Below are 16,636 nucleotides of genomic sequence, written 5' to 3' on the forward strand. Positions count from 1 at the left end.
GATTTATGTGATTAAAATTCCTGCTATTCTTACAAAGAAAACATGACTACCTGGACACATCAGTAAACTTAGAGTTACAATCCTAATTCCATTGACAGATGTCAATAATATCACCTACTTTACTCACCTGTCACGGATGGGAGATGCAAACTTCTAAGTTTGGTATGTGCAAACATTTGAAAATCAAGACAGTACAAATATGTATATATAGTAATAGCAGATTCATCTTAAAAGGTGGTGGGGTTCTAAGGGTTTCTTACAATTTGGGGAAAAAAGATACTATGATGCCTAATTATCTAAAGGATATTGTTGTATGCTGTATAATTTCCTGTTATTTTTTATAATTAATAATATTTAAATATTTTATACCTTTAAAACCAAGAATAAGGATTCTTAAAAGAGCTTGCATGGCCTACAAATGGAATTTATACACATTAGTTTTCTTTTTCTTATTCACAATTCCTTAAATTTTACTCTAAGATGACCCACACTTTAAAAATACGATTCTCTCAGAATGTCCACAGCTAGCTACAAGAGTTGATTTCATAAATTGGCCAACTTGGGTGAAGACAGTCCAGTGTAAAACAGCAAAGTGAGCCCTGTGTTTCAAGCTAAGTATATTTACTACCTGCAAATGTTACTGCAAATCTTTGTGTTACACAGAGATCCATCTATTTTTGCCAAGATGTCATTCATTGTGGACAGAATTTATAGGGGTAGGATACCTGCAGACTAAATTTTAGTACATTTAAACCAAAAGCATAACTCTAAAATATCAGGTGGATAACTTCAAAATGAAAGCTTTTATTTTTGTAAATTCTAATAGTATTCACTAATCCAGCTCCCGTTAATAATGATTTTAACTTTAATTATGTCATTCACATGGTCAGTAGTAATTATCTGTAATAAGAATGTGCTTGAAAACATTATGGTTAGGAGTGCTGTGTAGACGAAGTCATCTATCTCTATTAGTACCTTCAGTCCCTTGTATTCAAGACTTGTTTTCAATATTATTTTGGGATTTCTTATATATTGGATTGATTATACAATTCATTCCTATTTCTCAAACTATGTCAAATTTCTCCATTTGAACAATGACACAATACTTCTCAAAGATGAACTCTCATCATAAACTTAATGCCTACACGATGACAGCACTTCAATTCCAGCCGTAACAAATGGCCATGATTCATCAGTGGTCAGGGACAGAACCCAGTTCTGCTGTGTTTTCCCCTTTTCTTCCCCAAGTTAACTAGCCAGCCCCACTCCGCCCCTTCTCCACCCCTTCTTTTGATTTTTTTCTTCCCCAACAGACAATAGTTGAGTGTCTTTAACACATGACCAAAAGAGGGTTGTTGTTTTTTTTTTTTTTTTTTTGTAAGTAGTAAGGAGAAAAGGAAGTGGAAAAATTTTGAAATGCAAAAAGAAATTATCCAAAGAAAAATGGAAATATAAAGGAAGAAATGGGGGGGGGGATCAGTTTGTTCATACAACACAGATAAACACGATGCAAACAAAAGAGAGGTAACATAGAGACAGCAAGAAGTGTGAAGGCCAAAACTGCCTACATAAGAAACCAGTGCCATAAAGGAGGCAAAAGAGTAGGACAAGTTTGCTTTATATTCCATCAACCTAAAATTTTTACTGATCCATAAAATATCTAATATTTAGTATCTCCCTACTTGTAGGAAATATTAGCCTTTTAAGATTCTCTGAAAGGAGAACACATTATATAACATTAATATTTAACCACTTTTTTAAAATTAAAAAAATGATATTTAAGTGTTATATAAGGTACAACTACTATAACAAGTTTGCAAATTCGCTTTGCATTTGATATGCTCATAGGCAGCAATCTGATCATTTGACATGCAGGATTTTTCTATCAACTCTAATGAAAAACATCACAAGCCATTTCATATAAAATAGTGATTTGTATGAAACAAACACTTTCATAGTAAATCACTCATCAAATTTAGAACCCACTCTCTTTCCATGTTCAACCTTCGGAACCACTACTCTCTCCCGATAACTTTTTTCAGGAAAAATTCATCAACAATCAGAAGGTGTAAATGGGATTAGGAGGGAAGGGCAAAAGTGATTTAGCTGCTTCCATGACTTTCTTCTCACCTCAAAAAGTCTTCACATTCAGAAAATGTTCAAGAGTCCTGAACTACATTAAATGGCATATGCCCCAGCCTCTGCCCATGTCTTACATTAACTTGTTCTTAATGAGAAAACTTGAACTCATTCATCCCCAAGACCTCCATCAAACACATTCTTGATTCCAGATACTCTGCTGAGTCTTGAAATGACTAGAAATTCGCAGCTACAGAGAAGTATGGTCACATGCAGCGGTGTGCTAGAAATGGCACAGCTATACCTAACCACAAAACTTCGCTGTCAATGAGTAGTTCAGGAATGGAGGCCAAGTTCCTCGGCCTTCCTGAGCGTTCGTTTTAAATTTTTAAAGTTGGGAACAATCCTGTGAGGATTAAATGATACAGCATGCCATTCATTCATGCATTCATTCATTCATTCAGCTTTTTCATTGATTCGTAACCACCCCCCAAGTGAGGGCTGGAGCAGGACAACAGATAAAGCATTTACTCACGCGATGTGAAAAATGTCTCCCTCTCTAATGACTTCAGACTTGAAATCTATAAGACATTATTTTAAAGAGAACAATAGCCTCTAAGAACAATGAACTAGTACATAGTATACATTTAATGAACTCTGTGGTATACACACACCCTAAGGAAGTACCATTATTTTTCTCATTCTTAATTTATATATATGCTTTAAAATGTACATATTATGTTAGTACACTAATGATCAATAAAGGTAGATTCTACTGATTTAGTGTGTAACAACAACAACAAAAAAAGAAAATAAACTATTTTCAAGGCACAATTTATGTAGGAAAATTTAACTGGAAAAATAGTTATTGGAAATATATGATTTTTTCCCAGTTTGTTTTTTAACAGCTTTATTATATATAATACGTATATCATTCAGTTCACCCATTTAAAGGATGTGTTCTAATGGCTTTTAGTATTATAGAAGATTGCCAGTATCCATTTTATTTAAAAAGATCAATCGTTACATAAACTGGGACAGTATTTGGTGAGATCCACAAGTATTAGCTATGTAGACACATAACAAATATTCATTCAACTTAACATTAATGTTAGACAAATTTTTTTTTTTTTAATTTATTTTTGGGACAGAGAGAGACAGAGCATGAACGGGGGAGGGTCAGAGAGAGAGGGAGACACAGAATCGGAAACAGGCTCCAGGCTCCGAGCCATCAGCCCAGAGCCTGACGCGGGGCTCAAACTCACAGACGGCGAGATAGTGACCTGGCTGAAGTCGGACGCTTAACCGACTGCGCCACCCAGGCGCCCCAATGTTAGACAAATTTTGATGACCTTGATAAATGATCAGACTTGATACTTAAATGATACTACAAATTCCTGATGACTAGTGTTTTTTTTTTCCCAAATATGAAACTTTAGCCTATATCCTCCACATAGTTCCTTTAAGCACTTAATCACTATAAAAAGTTTGTATTGAAACTGACATGAAAAAAAATCATATGAGCACACCATGATAGGTTCATATAAATTCAACAGAATTATACTTCATATTGGCATACGCACCTGCTTCTTTATTTGTATCACTTACATATGTGTTACAGTTTATTTTGTGTTGTCATCTTTGCACTTGTACAATGAGAAGAGTGTTTATGATACTGAAGTATGTGAAACCATAAATGACATCTACACTTATCGGATACATCAACTCTGCTTCTGCATTTAATCACTGGCTAGAGCTATTTACTGTTTTGTGTGCTGTTCTTCCATAAACAGCAATACCTCAGTGGGACATCTTCAGAGTACTGATTCCTCTTCCTTTCAGTGGAGATGAGGAAGACACATTTTACAGAAATAAAACATCCTCACCTTGAACAAGGAAGAAGCTTTGAAAATGGAATATGAAACCAGGAAAATTAGATCAATAAAATCTATAAATGCATTTCATTTTGATAACTTCTGTTATATCTTCAAATAAAGGATTTGTCATTTTAATTCTCAATGAAGTATTAAGACAATGGACTGAATTCAGTGCTTTCTCACTGAAGTATTTTTTGAAAATTAAGTAAAAATATCTATTAAATACTGTAATACTAACAGTGATCCAAAAATACAGGCCATCCTCAACCTACAAACATGTTATTTTTATATGACTGTTTTGAACCACAGGCTTGCATTTTCTCATAGAAAGAACATGGGGATTTTCATCAACAACCTAAGCATGGCTTCAAATTTCTGTTACCTTCAACTCCTAGGGATGTGATCACAAGTTCTGGTCATAAAGTCTAACAGGCTTCTAATAACTTTTAAATTAATAACCTTGGAAATACCAAACGATTAACATAGATTGATGGTCATCACTTAATCTCATTAACAGCATTAAGAAAAATTTATTATATTTCATTAAGGGGGAAAAAAGAAAATTTGCCTTTGACACATGAAACATATATGGGTGAGTACATCACAGAAATCTAAAGAACTCACCACATAGCTGGAGTAACACTAGAAATGTAGATGTGTCTTCATTTGTTTATCTGTAAAATTACCATCTCAGTCGGTCATCTTTTCATTTATTATTAAGAGCTTCCCAAGAGCCTAATATTCCGAGAATTTCATGGTTCATAAATTTCTATAGCTCTATTTGCCACCCCAAAATTGGATGAAATGTGTGTTTGTCTGTTACATATAAATGTTTCTATGAGATGTCTACTTCTTTTCTAGTCTTAGGATGCATCATGCCCTTTGGTATTTAAAAAAAAAAAAAAAAAAAAGTTGTGTAACTTACAACTTGAATCCAGAATTCCAGGTCAAAAACTCTTGAAAACTACATGACATGTGGAATGTAAAATTGGTCAGGTGCTTTGGAAAACTTTAGAAAAGGTTAAAGATGCAATGATCATGTGACCCACCGATTCCACTCCTAGGTATTCACTCAAGAGAGATGAAAAAATATGTCTGCACAAAAACTTATCCATGAAATGTCCACAGAAGGAATCTTCGTGATAGCCAAAAAGTAAAAAGCCAAATGTCCATCAATTTATAAGTATACAAATACAATGCAGTAAAACCATTCAATGAAATATTACCTGGCAATAAACACATGCTACAACATGCATGAACCTTGAAACCATGCTGAGTAAAAGAAGTCAGTCACAAAAGACCATCTATTATTTAATGTATTTTATGGTATGTCTCGAAGAGGCAAAACCATAAAGACAGAAAGTACCTTAGTGCTTGCCTAGGATGAGGGTGATTTGGGGGATGGGGAGTGACTGCTAATAAGTGTAGGGTTTCCTTTCGGGTGACGAACTATTCCAGGATTACCTGTGATGGTTCCACAACTTTGTCAATATACTAAAAACCAGTGAATCATACACTTTACAGGACATATCAGCTATATCTAAATTACATCTGTGCTACATAATGTCTAGTGCAATGTACTCAACTACAAATTTTATATACAATACTGCTTTTAATCAAGTACCTGGGCTAGTAGTAGGCACTCTATAAATATATTATGAAGGAAACAAGACAGGTAAATAAGCCAAAAGCATTACATGCAGAAAAATTAAACAAAATTTGCTGCTGTGTTCATTTCAGGTAAACCCAGTGTAACTGAAATCTGTTCTAATTATCCTAAGAGCCAAGAGAAATTCATGGGACAGGTCAATCTGTAGACATGAGGGTTTGTCCTCCCCTGCCCCCTCCCCCAAGCAGATTTAAAGGGGATATTCAGCACTAGTGCATTGAGAGAAAGGCTGGACTGAGGTGCTACTGGTAGAAAATCTTAATGACAGGAGAAAGCTATAGCTCTAATTTTAAGCTAGAGTATCATACATCAATGGTTCTCAAATTTGTGCATGCCTCAGAAGCATTCACTAATCTGCTGAAACACAGATTACTGGTCCCAGCCCTAAGTTTCCGATCCAGGAGATCTGGGTGGGACTTAAGAATTTGCAAATGACATGGATTCTACTGGTCAGGGGAATTCTGCTGATTACTTATAAAGTGAATATTTAGAAGTCGGCCATGCTGTGAAGTGGGCCAAGGAAAAGTAAGACATTAAAAGACATTAAGAGACATTAAGAGACAGTAAAAGAATGACACACTGAATACAAATTGTATAAATCAATAACTTGGAGCAAACCTTCCAACACTGGTGGGCTATCTCAGGACATGGTGAGAATGGTGATTCAGGGAGGTGAGTTTTATTATCAGGTGTTACTGTTAACACCAATTCCTGACTTAAATTGCCTGTCAGATCCGCTGCTGCCTTTCATGTGTCAAATTCCCTGATCCTGGCATGCCCCAAAACAGCTCCAACAACATGCGAGGCCAAGTTGGAAGGCTGCTCTTCAGCAGGAGAGGACTATCAAAGACTTCCTCTTCCCAAGAGTGAAGATGCCTCAAGGCCATCTGCCTCTCCTACTTGGTTGAAAGCCTCATTATCTAATTTATGCATTAGGTTAGTTAAGAAGTGCATTCAAATGCATAAACCATCACCATGGACGCACCTCTTTCACTGACACCAAAATTTCCATCTGTCATTATCAAAAATCGGTTAATCAGATCAACTAGATACACCTTGAAAGGAGATTTCCAGGCACTAGGAGAAGTTATTTGGGTTTTGGTAAAAACAAACAAACAATAAATAACCACAAAGAATTATTAACAAAGAGCACTTCAAATGTAGTCTTAGATGTTTCTTGAATATACTTCGTGTGACACTTTTATGTATTTTGTATGTATGTATGTATATGAAGGACACATGCATTTTTACTCTTTGTTATAAGACTAATCCCCATAAGGGTCACAGATTCCTTTTAGAGAACAAAAGCAAAAAATAAACAAGGCTTTTTATAGGTTAAAAAGTAGAAGATGGTCTTACTGCCTTGGGCAGAAAAGTAATCTAGGTACTACAAAGACAGTATGGTTACGAAAAAAAATTCAATCAAGTATAGAATTGTAATGAGCCTTCCTCTTCTCCCAATTACCTGAGTCTTCCAAGGAAATCTGTATCATCCGGAGACAGATATTTTCTTCTGTATTTCTATTACGTCAATATGAATAAACAGCACTAGCACAGAGATTAGCTCTGGTGGGGACACGGTTTAGGTTACCATAAGGTTTAGGAGTTTAAATTATAATTTTGTAAGCATAATGACTCTTGAAAAACATTTCCAAAGCTAGGTACTGTTTTAACTTATAAGAAATACTGTGTTGTAATTGTAACTATTTGATAATTTGCTATGCCACTCAGTATCAGTTTATGTGATGGAGAAGGCTAATTCCTGAGCTTAAATTAAAACATAAGAAACATTACTAAACTACCTTGATACCGTAAAGGGAGTCAAAGTCCTGAAATGTTATGGCTAAGTTAACAATTTACAGAACTAAACAGGTTAGTTCCTGTCATGATATGCTCAACCTTTGCAAGTGTTATTACCTATAAAATTTGGCTCTATTTGTACCCTTTTTGTATAAAACAGCAACTGTAATTAATAGTCATATATATATTTTTTTCTCCTTAACACAAAAATTATTCCATATATGTAAGGCATATATATTCACATATACCCCAACATAACCAGGACCCTTAAAAGTAAAAATTGAGGATTATGCTAAATTATATCAAACAATGTGCTTTATCTTGTCCTTACTTTGAAAGGAATATTCAACAGGACTTTTTTTGTTGTTGTTGTTATTTTCAGCATTTTTGTACCTACATAGTCACAAATTTCAGCATTGATTAAAACAGTCACAGAACTAATTATTTATGTACTCATGCTATGCCTTTTATAAGTTTTGGTGTTTTAATAGGGAAATGATGAACCTATCCTAAAGTTAATTTTTTTGTTTTATAAAATTAAGGGCTTTTTTAACCCCTGACTGCTTAGTCAAGGAACTACTATATTAGGGAAACAGTGATTTATGTGACAAATAATACCTTATATTTTAAAGATTTAACATAGAAGAAATGTATTTCTTTACTCATTGAGTACTCCAATGCAGGCTGGATTGTCACCAAGCAGATTTCTCTTAGCGGTGATTCAAGGAGCCTGGTTCTTTCCTTCTCATGGCTCCTCTGTCTCCAAGGCCGTGGGGTCTTGAAATCAGAAAAGGAGAAAGGACACCTAACAAGAAATCTCCACTTCTTAACTTGAACGATATCACTCCTTGGTAGTTAACTAGCCAAATGGCCCCACCTGGATGCAAATGGAGGTTGACAAATGAGGTCCCTGTCTGGGTAGTAACTTCCCATAAACACTACAGAAGCTAGAACACAAATTCTGGTAGCAAGTTAGTGGTCTTGGCAGCAGCCTATACATCCCTGACCATCAAATGTCTGTGCTTCCTTCTTTCCACATACAGAACCTTCTGTCTTGTAAGCTAAATTCCTGTCCTTTCCCGTAATCCAGCCCCATGTCAAGGAACTCTACATAGTTCACAATTCTCTCTAATTCATTCAAATTTGGTTTCCCATGACACAACAACCCCAAAAGAACAAGTTCCTGGCTACCCCCATTACCACACACCAACAGTATAGAGGTTACTGTTACAAAAAATTCTCATTTGCAAAAGCAAGAATAATATACACACAACAGTTACTGTTTCTCAGCAAAGACAAAATCCTGCTGAGTAGACATGGTGAAGCACATGTAGGATTAAAGATGTTTCATGACAAGGCCCTGATTTCTGACTCTGAAATGTACTTCCTTATCTGTTATTTTCAATGGCTGCTGCATCTAACCTGGTACATTATCCTTCATGACTGTTTCTGAAATCAACAGTAAGGAGTATACCCACCACTCCGTATGGGGTAAGAAGCATATCTCCCCCCAAAAGGTTTACATTTTGATCCCTAAAACCCACGCATATGTTATATTACAAGGGAAGGGAGAATTAAGGTTGCATATAGAATTAAGGTTGCTACCTAAACTTAAAATGGGAAGATTATCCTGGATTATCTGGGTGGGCCCAATACAATCAGAAGATTGTGAAGAAGGGAGGCAGGAGAGTCAATGTCAGAATAACACAGCAAGACAGACTTATCTAGCCATTGCTGGCTTTGAAGACAGAAGGAGGACATGATCTAGGGAACACAATGGTCTCTAGATACTAGGAAAGGTGAAAAAAAAAGTTCTTTCATAGAGTAAGAAACACGGCTCTGTTGACATGGTTATTTAAGTCCAGTGAGACACATTTTAAATCTCTGACCTCCAGAACTAAAAGATCATAAATTTGTGTTGTCTGAAGCCACTGTGTCTGTGGTAATTTGTAACAGCAGCAATAGATTTTGGATCACAATTCCTGTTATTATAAATGTGAGGGGACAGAGACCTTTCTTTGAACAGCTGTAGGCTTTTTCTTTTAGGACAGGGTCATGTTTTGTTTGGATTTGGTTTTTAACAACAGAATTCTCTAAAATTTAGAGGCTTCTGATCTAATTACTTCCATCAGTACCAAGTTATAATAACCACACTCAAAACTTATTTCTTTGACTTCATACTCAAATCTGCTTTAGTTCTTTTTCTCCCTCCCTCCCTGTGTCTGTTTCTAAGATCAGTTTCCTTAGTGCCATATGAAATCATAAACTTCTTTGGAATAAGACACTCTTAAACCAATCTTTGCCATAGGGCTGAACTTTTCATCCTGGTTTTACATGATCCCTTTTCTTTCTTGTAAAATTCCATGAAGTCATGTAAGAAACATCCAACATTCACTAGCTTCACTATGGTGTTTTTTCCTATTTGTTTTTGTTGTTGTTGTTGTTTTCATCGTTTTAGATAGAGCTATAGTTTTGGAGGTATGCAGTATCTTTTTTTTTTTTTTTTTTAATGTTCATTTTTGAGAGAGACAGAGAGACAGAACACAAGTGGGAGAGGGGCAGAGAAAGAGGAAGACAGAATTTGAAACACGCTCCAGGCTCTGAGCTGTCAACACACAGCCCAGCGCGGGGCTGAAACTCACAGATTAGGAGATCATGACCTGAGACAAAGTCGGACTCTTAACTGACTGAGCCACCTAGCTGCCCCGGCAGTATCCTTATAAAGTCCTGACAATAACAATTTGATGAAATGTTCTTACACTGCAGAACATGAGTCTCTATGTTCCTAGCATATTATATCAACTTCTTTGATGATCACCTCCTGACAATTAACCAAAGTCACATATTTTAGGTTTTTGTTCTGGTACCACCCAGTTTACGGAATCACTTTCTGTATTAGTTTAGGAATGTTAACAGTTGTTACAAATAAACCCATATGTTTCAGTAGCTCAACAAAATGGGCAATCACTTTTTAATCTATTAACAGTACAACATGGAGGCTTCACCGATGTTATTAGCAACACAGTCTCCATTAGTCTCATGGCCTCAGGCTCCCTAAAACTCTGTCACCTGAAAAAGGATGCAGTGAGGAGAATGCAGACTTTTTTTTTTTTTTAAGTTTATTTATTTTGAGAGAGGGAGAGGAAGAGAGAGCGAGAGGGAGAGGGAGAGGGATCAAGCGGAGGGAGGGGCAAAGAGAGAGGGAGACAGAGAATCTCAAGCAGGCTCCACACTGTGAGTGCAGAACCCAACACGGGGATCAGTCTCAGGAACCATGAGATCATGACCTAAGCTGAAATCAAGAGCTACAGACATTTAACTGAGCCAACCAGGAGCCCCTGTAGCCTTTCCTTTTAAAAGATTTGATATAAAAGCAACTTACAGAATTCCTGTTCATATTTCAGTGGGGAGAACTAATTACATGGCCCTGTCTAGGAGCAAAGGGGTTGGGAAATACAGTCTTTTTTCCAAGCATGGACTTGCCAAAGTCAATTTTATACTATGGGAGGAGGGCTACATATTTTGTTAGACAGTTAGCTGTCTTTGCTACTAATACATATTCATCATATTCAAAACAGTACTTAAAAATTTTTCTTATAAAGGTTTTGCTAACTAGGACTATGTCCTCAGCCAAGATGGAAAACCACTGCTTTAGAAGTATGATGCCACATCCTAGGAGAAGGAATATAGCAAGCACAAAAATGCTGAGTAGTTGGAGAACTAAGTAAGTGAATAGCTGACAGAGATAAAGGTCAGGGACACACAAAAACTGTAAAACACTGCAGGGGGGAGGAGGAGAAGGAGGAGAAAGTACAATGGTCCCTACAATTTTGGACCTTAAAATGTCTTTAGGGAAAGGCAGTAAGCAAATAATATACAATCACAAAAAGTGAAAGTGCGATTATAAATGAAAAGCATAATATACTATAAGAAAGTTCAGGGGCATTTGGTGGCTCAGTCGGTGAAGCATCCAACTCTTGATTTCAGCTCAGGTCATGATGTCACTGTTTGTGATATTGAGCCCTGAGCCCTCCCTCAGGCTCTAGGCTGACAGCATGGGCCTGCTTGGGATTCTATCACTCCTCCTGACCAGCATTTCATCAGGTATTTTAGAGATGCTAAAAGACTGAACCACAGGATCAAACATTTAGAAAACTGAAGAAAATAAAAATAGACCTACAGGGATCCAAATAGTGGGAACAGCAGACGAGGACAATCAAATAATTATGTTTAAAGTGTTCAAGAAAAGAGAAAACTATCGAGAAATAAATGAAATGGTAGAAAATGTTGTCAGAGAATTGAAAGCTATATAAAAAAAAGAATACAATGGAAATTTTAGAACTGAAAAATAGCTGTGTTTAACAGCATATTGGACATGCAGAAAACAAGATTAGGGAATTGGAATACAGATTTATGCAAACTATCCAGACTAACGACAGAGAGGAGAAAAAGAAAAATACAGGAAAGGGTGTACAGACATGTGAGACAGAGGGTAAAGATCTAACACACATGTAATTGGAGTCTCACAAGGAAAGGAGAGAGAACAGAGCAGAACCAGAGAGAATGGGTGAGCATTTCTAAAAACTGATAAAAAATGTCAGATCAGGAACTTAGGAAGTACTGTGCAATTCAATCAGTAATACAAAAAGAAACTCACAGTTAAGCATGTAATAGTCACACAGCTAAAAATCGGAAACAATGAGGAAATTTTGAAAACAACCTGATGAAACAATAGGGCCAGAGGCAGGAACGAGTTTGTCACATTCAAGGAAGAAATCTTAAACACCAGCCAAGACTGTTCAACTTTAAACAAACAAACGCAAACAAAAAAGAGGAGTAATTTCATATGAGGTTACAAAAGGAAGAAATAGCCAGAATTATATAGAATCCTCAAGATGCTAATGAGGTTAGATTTTATCTTAGGGCTATGAAGAGTCACTGAAAGATTTAACTGAGGGATGACAGAATTAGATATAACACAATTAAAAGTTTATGTTTGCAACTCTGAGGAGAATAGATTGAGGGCAGAGGGGTGACAAACAGGGGAGACCAGAAATCTGGTTATCTAGGAACGAAAGGTATTTACAGTAAGACAAGGCACATTTGCAACCTTGTGCAAGGCACAAGGTCAGAGAACAACTACCAGCAAGAATTACTTGATAATTGGTCTCTATGCGTTGAGTGAGATCTTGTAAAAATGCCTCCAGCCAGGGATACTGGGAAGGCTGAAATTGCTGGGCGGAGTCCAATGATCAATTATCAATGATCAAAGCTAGGGGAATGGAAGGCTGCCAGATGAGGACCAGGGGAATTTGATACAGCTCATTCCCCAAAAAGATATTGTGTCCATTATTTTGGTTTCATCCGTATGATTTAAGAACTGTTGAGGCTACATATAGTCATCATGGCTTTAAAAATCTACTTGGGTTAATGGATTAATGGAAGTTAAGTAAACTAAAAATTGTTAAGCACTAGCATCAGACACTGGTGCACGTTTTATATATATCAGCTCACTGAACTTTCACAAATACCACGTGAAGGAGGTCTAACGCCCCTTATACAAATTGAAGCTAAATTTAAATGATTTGTTGAGATTGAAAACAAGATTATGAAACTTTTTTAGAAAGGCACACTGCCAGGCTTCACTGACTTTGAAGCCTGTGGTGTTCTCACTGTATCTTGATCTGGAAACTCTTTAGATTTTCTTCACATCCTCATCATACTTACAGTATAGACTAAGGTGGGGGGTGGATTTGGGTTCCATAGCAAGTTGGGCTGGAAAGGATGTAATCACTGTTGTGTCAGGTTGTGGAACCACAGGGTAGGGGAATAAAGGGAAGGTGACTCTCTTTTGATGATTATTCTGAGCTTTATTTTCCCATCTTGATGAGTCACATATAATTTTATGATGACTTCTACTAACTACAGTGATAAAATATTAATAAGCCTATGTCATTCCACGGAATCAAGTCATCACAATGATGGAAGAAATTAAGAGATGGTTATAATATTTACTAACATTTCTGAAAAACATATAGAATCTTACATCTTTCCCTGTTTGTAACCATTTGTGATGGTGTCGTGTATAAAACTCTACACCTGGCAATGTCCTCAGTGGGTTTCAACGAAGACTAGGCAGAAAATATGGAATGTATTAGCCAATTTTGTTCTTTAATTAAAAAAAAAATGGATGTTTATTTATTATTGAGAGACAGAGAAAGACAGAGCATGAGCAGGAGAGGGGTAGAGAGAGAGAGAGAGAGAGACACAGAATCTGAAGCAGGTTCCAGGCTCTGAGCTGTCAGCACAGAACCCCACGCGGGGCTCAAAATCACAAATCACGAAATCCTGACCTGAGCCAAAGTCGGACGCTCAACCAACTGAGCCGCTCAGGCTCCCCTCCAATTTTGTTCTTTAATCAAAGATTATGTACCACAAAAAAAATCCTATGCATTATATAAGACTTACTATTTCTCTAGGAAGAAAACGAAGGATTGAAATAGAGGAAGATACAGTAATGCATGAAAATGCATTTAATAAAAATGACCTAATGTCTCTGCTACAGATTCCAAACTCCATATCTCATGAAGGATGACCAGTCTTGAGAAGAGTCAGGAAACTGTAGAATTTCTTGAAAGGTAAAGATAGAAGCTCAGATTTTAATCTTCTAGCTCCTGAAACAGTTTGCCTGATTTCCATGAGAATGAGCAAAATTCCCATAAATGACCTAGATGTATCTTAGAAAAGACAGGGAAGTTCATGGAGACTTTGCCAGATAGGCTTCAAGACTAACACTTACTCATTATCTGGTCACCATGATTCTTGGAGCATTAAGAAATCAGCCTGTCTGTAATGGGATTAACATCCCCACTCTGCCACTTAACCAAACTTGTGGCTTTTTCAAGTTTACTGGGATTGTATTTACTTCAGTTTAATAAGGTGAAAAATGAAAATAGTAGAGCCTCTACCTTGAAGTTACTATAATTGTCAGATCAGTTAATGTATCAACTGAGAATATTGTCTGGAAAATCACTACTGCATAAACATTAGATACTACGTTATCATCACAGTTATTTCAATGTTATTGTTAATATATCATCATAACCAACATTTCTTTGTTTATTAGGACTTTCCCTTTGGGATTTCTGTTTTGCTCACACAGACTGGTTAACTATTTTATTCTCTCTTTCTTAGATGTTATTTTCTCCCTTTACTTTTCCATGTTTTTTTTTTTCCCTCCCTCCCTTCTTTCCTTTATAACTCTATGCTTCAAATTATTTTACATTTAATATTTGACATACACAAAATATTCATAACTGTAAGTTTTAATGAAATGTACTAACTTCTACTTGTATGAAATACAATTAATAAACACTCCAATACCCACCACTTGAGTTGGAAAATAGAACATTCCCCAAATACCCTGGAAGCCCTTGCTTACCATGCCCTGGTTCTACCACTCTGCATTCCATTCACTATAAATTCACTAGTATCTTGAACTTCGTTTGTTGCGACTTTATATAAACATGTTTATCTCAATGTAATTTAATCAATGTATTGTTCAATGTTGCGGGTATCAAGACTATATACAAATGGGATTTTACTGTATGTAGTCCTTCATGTTTTATTTTTCTTCTCAACTTCATGACTATAAGATACACTCATGCTCATTTTAGCTACAGATCATTTTTATTGCCGGTGAGCATTCCATGGTATAAATTTACTACAATTATCTGAACCATTTCATTGTTGAGAGGGCTTTGTGTAGTTCCTAATTCTCTGCTGTCATTGACCATGTTCCTGTGAACATTCTTGTACCTATTTCTTGGTTCATATGTTTGAGAATTTCTTTAGGATGTGACCCTAATGATCAGCTCTTGGATAGTGAGGTATGCACAATTTTACTAGATAATGCCAAATTGTTTTCATAGGAACCACCATCACGACTAACAATGTATAAGAATATGGGTTACTCCAGAGCCTTGCTTACACTTGACGGTATCTCGCTCTTTCTCTCTCTCTTTTTTTTCTTCCTGCTACAGCAAAAACTTAAAAGGAGAATGACCTGGAATTCAGGATATAAGGGTTTATAGCATTCTGTGGGGCCAAAAGGCAAGCATCATTTTTATCATAGTCAATTGACAGTTTTACCTTTGAAACTTCCAATATTTTTACAAATTTGGTAGATGAGAATATTGGAAAGAGTAGTTTGCAAAAAGTTAAATTTTTCAGTAACATAATTGGCTACCCCATGATCAAGCACATAAAAGATAAAAAAGAATATAATTCAGTGGGCTGTTGTGGCTAGAGGGTGAGGAACATATCACTGCTATATGAACACATTGACAAACTGGAGGGTGTTCTCTACAGAAAGGTTGAGGATCAAGGATACAGAGATAAAATTCTTCCACCTTGTGTTTTTGGAAATGGCATTGAGTCATGCCAGCAAAGCTCAGTGTGGAGGCTGACTTATCTTAGGAAGTTTTCATTCTACAGCTCTGTAAATCCAACGACAAAAGCTTAAAAAAAAAAATCAGATGAAACGATTTTTCATTATTGAATATTCTGTTAATACCTACACGGTATGCATGTTTCTAATGATTAAATGGATAATGAAAAACAAATTTATTGATCTATATTTAAAGTCCTTTTTAAGAAAAATTCCTGTGGTTTCCAATATTACAAGTATAGACTTTGGTCCCATAAGCACAATTTTGAGAAGGACTCTTTTGGTCTTTCCTAACTACAAAATAAAAGACTTCCAATGGAGAAAGTTAAGATGAGTGTGTGTGTGTATGTGTCTGTGTACGTATATATATGGTGGGGGACTTGGAGGGTAGACAACGACTGCTTGGGAAGCAAGAAGTCTTGCAAAAATTATCAGGCCCACAAAAATTCCATTTGGGCTGCCAAATTTGCATTAGTCCCGCCCACAGTTTGAAATGTCACCCCACCCTCTCCTTGCCATCTGCACTACCACCTACTGATTCCTATGTCTCTAGTCTTAGAGAACAGAAGCATCTGCCTATGACAGGCACATTCGGAATTGCCCCCCAAACACAGATTCAAATGAAAAAATTTTTAAAGTATATATGAAAGTCAGGATGTACATTTTAGAGTCAGAACTTTACCATCACAAGGTTTTCAAGCTGGTTCCTTTTTCTCTGATTTTTTCTATATTGTAATAATACCATAAAGAGCATTTTTATGA

Source organism: Panthera uncia, chromosome A2 (assembly GCF_023721935.1).
Source record: "Panthera uncia isolate 11264 chromosome A2, Puncia_PCG_1.0, whole genome shotgun sequence".
Classification (NCBI taxonomy): Eukaryota; Metazoa; Chordata; class Mammalia; order Carnivora; family Felidae; genus Panthera; species Panthera uncia.